The sequence below is a fragment of the Podarcis tiliguerta genome (genome assembly GCF_965153285.1).
Source record: "Podarcis tiliguerta genome assembly, chromosome: 12".
NCBI lineage: Eukaryota > Metazoa > Chordata > Lepidosauria > Squamata > Lacertidae > Podarcis > Podarcis tiliguerta.
Window position 1 is genome coordinate 6,470,169 of NC_139545.1, and position 6,626 is coordinate 6,476,794.

General features: G+C 46.1%; 1 long non-coding RNA gene across 2 annotated transcripts in view; it reads left to right on the forward strand.

Annotated features, from left to right (window-relative positions):
* Positions 1-4,900, forward strand: part of LOC310661319 — a 78,425-nt gene extending 73,525 nt beyond the window's left edge. For both annotated transcript variants that reach the window (XR_014503894.1, XR_014503895.1), the window contains exon 3: positions 4,573-4,900. This is a non-coding gene — a long non-coding RNA (uncharacterized lncRNA). The remainder of the gene's footprint in view (positions 1-4,572) is intronic.
* Positions 4,901-6,626: the final 1,726 nt, after the last annotated feature.

A 6,626-nucleotide genomic window follows, 5' to 3' on the forward strand; every position in this document is an offset into this window, starting at 1 on the left:
AACTATAAAATATTTAGAAGACATCTGAAGGCAGCCTTGTATAGGGAAGTTTTTTTAATGCTTAATGTTTTATTATATTTTTATGTATGTTGGAAGCTGCCCAGAGTGGCTGAGGCAACCATTATATTTATGAAGATGGAATAGGACATCCCTAGTTTCACTGGAGAAATGTTGGAGGGTATGACTTTTTCCAATAATTAAGTACATCTCTGACCAGTCTCCCCCACCTTACCATTTTTCTACACTAAAAAGCCTTTTGTTGTAACCTTTCTTCAATAGAGAGTTGCCCAACCACTGGGTCATGTGGCGTCCCCTTTTCTTAACCTTTTCCAGATCTGCAATATCCTCTCTGAGATGAGGCAACCAGAACTGTACACAGCATTCCAAGTGCAGCCGCACCAGAGATTTGTCTGAACTACATCTTAGGGTTCTTGTGAGGGTAAATTGAGAGAATATGTAAGGTGGATCACCAAAACAAATGGCTACTGAAATGATATTTCGTGACATTCTGTTCACACAGGTCCGTCAAAGTGCATTAATGGGCTTGCTGCAATAATAGAATAGCAAGTTGTTATTATTTACCACACACATACACAGCTCAGGGCTGCACACACAGCTCTTCCCCCATTCCACGTTCTCCCCACAAATTCAACCCCGTGGAGTAAGCTAGGCAGAGAGAGAATGACAGGGCCAAATATCTGTGGGATATAAAGCTGTCAGTCAAGTTCAACATTCCAAGAGGACTAACTGGCTCTATGTGGCAGGCAGTTTTGTCAGTTGGTCGGCTGGTCGGTTGCTGCATGGAGTGTGAACTGGTAACTGCTTGGATGAAGTCTTCTCATGACTCACTACTATCTAGTATATAGTTTATCTGTTATGTAACCTAAGGCTGCCTTCAGGAACAACTCTGTAAACCTGAATGAATCTGATAGTATACTTGTTGTGGTTTAGTCGTTTAGTCGTGTCCGACTCTTCATGACCCCATAGACCAGAGCACACCAGGCACTCCTGTCTTCCACTGCCTCCCACAGTTTGGTCAAACTCATGCTGGTAGCTTCGAGAACACTGTCCAACCATCTCATCCTCTGTCGTCCCCTTCTCCTTGCGCCCTCCATCTTTCCCAGCAACAGGGTCTTTTTTCTTTATAGCATTGGACTTTCGCTTCCAGGCATATCCGCAACTGAGCGTCCTTTCGGCTTTGGCCCAGCCGCTTCATCAGCTCTGAATCTACTTGTACTCCGCTCTTCCTCAGTAGCATGTTGGATGCCTTCCAACCTGAGGGGCTCATCTTCCAGCGTCATAACTTTTATATGCCTGTTGTCTTTGTCCATGGAGTTTTCTTGGCAGCGATACTGGAGTGGCTTGCCGATTCCTGCTCCAGGTGGATCACGTTTGTTCAAAACTCTCCACTATGATCTGTCCATCTTGGATGGCCCTGCACGGCATAGCTCATAGCTTCTCTGAGTTATTCAAGCCCCTTCGCCACGGCAAGGCAGTGATCCATGAAGGAAGATAGTATGGTAGTTTATGTTAATATGATTCAGATTCATGTGTGTTTTCTTTAAGAGGGACAGAAAGTGATATCAACCAGGAAGGTATAATTACTGATAGGACTCAAACGAGTTAGCAACCTGCTTGTCACTGCATAAGCTCAAACAGGGGATCGTTTAAACTCTGCTAAATTATATAAACGTTCCCACAATATCATGGCTGAATGAGGATTTGAACCAGAGTCTTCACATCCTACTAAGCTACTAAAAAATGCCGACTCTCAGCAGCCATGCCAAGTTTACATGATATATCAAAAATAAGACTTTCAGGGTCACATGCCTTGTGGTCCAGGGTTGCTTGTTTGTGTTCTTTGACCCAGATGCATCACTTTCCAATGCTACAGAGAAGGGGGATGCTTCCTTTGTCCACCAAGAAGCAGAGCTATCAACAAGTATACCCACCAAGGCAGCTGTACCCTCAGGCTTATGGAGACACCACTGGTTTAGTATCAATAGCAGCTGTCCAGTGGCGTAGCGTGGGGGGTGCAGGGGGGGCCGGCCACACCGGGCGCAACATTTGGGGGTTAGGGGGGGCTCAAATCCACAGGTTAGGGGGCGCAAATCCACAGGTTAGGGGGCACAAATTACTTGCCTTGCCCCGGGTGCTGACAACCCACGCTACGCCACTGCAGCTGTCCTCCAGTCTGTAAGAACTGGTAAGGGCCTTCTTGGCCTTGCTCAGATGGGAGAAAGTGGCGAGTGCATTAAGCCAGCCACCTCCTGGGAGCTGTCCACTGTTTCAGATCAGCAGCCTAAGCCCTAAAAGCACCTCGGATGCAGCCACGCCATCACAGTGTTCTGTGATTAGATTGTCAGCCTTCATTCTCACTGCCTGCCAAAGGGATCTAACAGGATAGTATGTCTGGGAGATGTGTGGTCCTAAGCCAACAAGAATACATGGCGTGCTTTTAAATCAATTGAAACAAGCTGGATTAAGGGTGTGGTGAATTGTGGCTAGTGACTTGACATCCTCTCATCCAAGGGTGTGTTTCTTCAGTAGCTCTGGTTCCCTTTCACTTGCTTCAATCAGCTGACACCTTCAAGCATTCTCCCTGGTCTGTAGATCCAGTCCCTTTCACTTCATTCTTGATTCAACTTACCTTCACTGTGGCCTAGGACTTGCCGATCGCATGGTCGGCGGTTCGAATCCCCGCGGCGGGGTGCGCTCCCGTCATTCGGTCCCAGCGCCTGCCAACCTAGCAGTTCAAAAGCACCCCCGGGTGCAAGTAGATAAATAGGGACCGCTTACCAGTGGGAAGGTAAACGGCGTTCCGTGTGCTGTGCTGGCTCACCAGATGCAGCTTGTCACGCTGGCCACGTGACCCGGAAGTGTCTGCGGACAGCGCTGGCTCCCGGCCTATCGAGTGAGATGGGCGCACAACCCTAGAGTCTGTCAAGACTGGCCCGTACGGGCAGGGGTACCTTTACCTTTACCTTTACCTTTACCTTCCTTCAGATATCTGTCTAGTCTACAGGGCACAGAAATCCATGCCTCTGTATACCTGTTATAGACATGAAGGGGGGGAGAAATACCGTATTTTCCTGTCTATAAGACGCCCCCATGTATAAGACGTCCCCTGTTTTGGGGGACTCAGATTTAAGAACATGGCCTTGGCACTATCCGTGTATAAGACGCCCCCTAATTTTTGACATGGGACGCGGGTGGTGCTGTGGGTAAAACCTCAGCGTCTAGGACTTGCAGATCGCATGGTCGGCGGTTCGAATCCCCGCGGCAGGGTGAGCTCCCGTCGTTCGGTCCCAGCTCCTGCCCACCTAGCAGTTCGAAAGCACCCCTGGGTGCAAGTAGATAAATAGGGACCGCTTACCAGCGGGAAGGTAAACGGCGTTCCATGTGCTGCGCTGGTGCCGGTTCGCCAGAGCAGCTTCGTCACGCTGGCCATGTGACCCGGAAGTGTCTGCGGACAGCGCTGGCTCCCGGCCTCTTAAGTGAGATGGGCGCACAACCCCAGAGTCGGACACGACTGGCCCATACGGGCAGGGGTACCTTTACCTTTTTCATTTTTGACATAATTTATTAGGGAAAAAACCTAGTCTCATACACGGAAAAATATGGTATGTCTAATGTGAAAGTAGTGTTCCACTAATGCTTTCCAATCATTATGCACAGACCAATAATAATTAACTTCATTTGTCTATTGGAAGCCATTTTTGGAACAATTTTAATTCTCTCTTTGGGCAGGACATTGTTTTATTATTTATTTGCTGCATACATGCCAGGATGGCTGCTAAGTGGTTTGCAAGCATAAAATCAATTATGAAATCCATACATAATTAAAATTATGTGATAAAACCATCAAAACGTTAAAAATGTCCCTATTTAAAATATACAATAAGACAGTTATCCTATATACCAACTGTCAATTAATAACAGCTGTTCCAATGAAGTACCAAATATATTTATATGTCAAATGTCGATGCTGAGTTATGAAATGCTCCTGAAATAGTCACACATCCGGTGAATATTTGCCAGCAAAGTTTCTAGAAGATAATTCTGAGGAATATCACTTGAGGCAAATGTATTTCAGTTCTGCGCTAAATCATCCATCGATTTTGCTCATACCTTCTTCCACTGGAAATTTCAGGCAGATGATAACGTGCTCCCTTCTTTTGCTCCCTCCCTACTTGAAAGCATCAGTCTTATGTTCCCATACCATGCATTGTAGGGATGCTAGCCGTTACATCAGTGATAGCCAACAGGCTGCTGTGCACATATTTTGGACTACAGCTATTAAAATGCTATTAAAATGTTTTGGACGTCAGCCATGGGCAAGGCTGTCTGGGCACAACATTGGCTAACCCTGTCCTACATCAAGCTTACTAATTTAATGGGAACTGTTTTGAAATGTTTTGATCACAGAAAAATATACCTTGCCCTTGTCTACATCTTTTGCAACTCCCCCCCCCCTTTTTTTTTCTTGGATTATGTTAAAACTCGTTTTACAGCTGCTGGTGAAATCTTTTATGTATGTGCATTCCAATGAGACCCTTATTCGATTTTCAGGATGCAGGCCTGCTATTGATCCATGAAATTAGGACAGGACGAAGACTAAAGATTAGCTGAAAGACAGCAACCTTTGCCCATTCTCAACCACAAATGTATTTCCGCCTCAAAGAGATGGCAAATGTATTCCATGGAAATGAAGGCAGTTATGTCGTTGGTGGAGAAGTGATGACATGGTGGAGAAGAAGACATGGCTGATTTCTGATGTCTCCTCAGCAGTGCTGAAGAAAGGGCTGGTTGACTCACACAGCATGCAATAGATGCTAGTCAAGGGATAACAGGAGCCATGGGTCAACCTTGCCACACACAAGCCTTCTAAACGTTGCCTCTCATGACCACAAACTTGACATGAGCCAACAGTGTGACGCGGCAGCTAAAAAAGCCAATGTAATTCTGGGCTGCATCAATAGGAGTATAGCATCTAGATCAAGGGAAGTAATAGTGCCACTGTATTCTGCTCTGGTCAGACCTCACCTGGAGTACTGTGTCCAGTTCTGGGCACCACAGTTCAAGAAGGACACTGACAAACTGGAACGTGTCCAGAGGAGGGCAACCAAAATGGTCAAAGGCCTGGAAACGATGCCTTATGAGGAACGGCTAAGGGAGCTGGGCATGTTTAGCCTGGAGAAGAGGAGGTTAAGGGGTGATATGATAGCCATGTTCAAATATATAAAAGGATGTCACATAGAGGAGGGAGAAAGGTTGTTTTCTGCTGCTCCAGAGAAGCGGACACAGAGCAATGGATCCAAACTACAAGAAAGAAGATTCCACCTAAACATTAGGAAGAACTTCCTGACAGTAAGAGCTGTTTGACAGTGGAATTTGCTGCCAAGGAGTGTGGTGGAGTCTCCTTCTTTGGAGGTCTTTAAGCAGAGGCTTGACAACCATATGTCAGGAGTGCTCTGATGGTGTTTCCTGCTTGGCAGGGGGTTGGACTCGATGGCCCTTGTGGTCTCTTCCAACTCTATGATTCTATGATTCTATTCTATGATTCTATTGTATGATTCTATGATTCTATGTCTTGGTGACAATTTAGCATCACATGGTGGTTCAAGTGTAGTGATCCCAAGGTGAGACATCTACCTACCTGCTGGAGTTGCACCATCTGAAATCTGCACCAGGTTTGCTTTCTCACCGTAAACATCCCTGTGCCCACATGATGCCTGGAAGACGGTTGTCTCCATAGATCCAGCCTGAGCTCCTTCTCAATGTAATGGGTACAATTGCTGGATGGTAGAGACATCACATTTATCACATCCATATAGTTAAAGCTATGGTTTTCCCAGTAGTGATGTATGGAAGTGAGAGCTGGACCATAAAGAAGGCTGATTGCCGAAGAATTGATGCTTTTGAATTATGGTGTTGGAGGAGACTCTTGAGAGTCCCATGGACTGCAAGAAGATCAAACCTATCCATTCTGAAGGAAATCAGCCCTGAGTGCTCACTGGAAGGACAGATCCTGAAGCTGAGGCTCCAATGAGAAGAGAAGATTCCCTGGAAAAGACCCTGATGTTGGGAAAGGGCACAAGGAGAAGGGGACAACAGAGGATGAAATGGTTGGACAGTGTTCTCAAAGGAGTGCCTGGAGTGCTCTGGTCCATGGGGTCACGAAGAGTCGGACACGACAACGACTAAACAACAACAACAACAAGAGACATCACATTTCCTCCCAATAACTCCATGTTGCAGTGGGAATGCTGAGGAAACATCACTTCCGAAAAATGGGTAGATGCACTAGCTGGAATAAACATGGGAAGCCTGTGGCCCTCCAGAAGTCATAGAGTCATAGTGGTAGAGTCGGAAGGGACCCCACGGGCTATCTAGTCCAATCTCCTTCAATGCAGGAATTTCAAAATCCCATAAACAATGTGGAGGGAGGAGAACTTCGTTCTAAAAGCAAGTTGCATTAGTGGCAATACAAGTTGGGTTCAAAGATAATTTGGGGTGGGAATCACTGCTGTTTATACATAACAGGGCATCAAATCCCATTTCTGTAGAATTCCTCTTCCAGTTCATTCTGGAATCGATAGTTTGGCTATTTTATCTCATAGTGA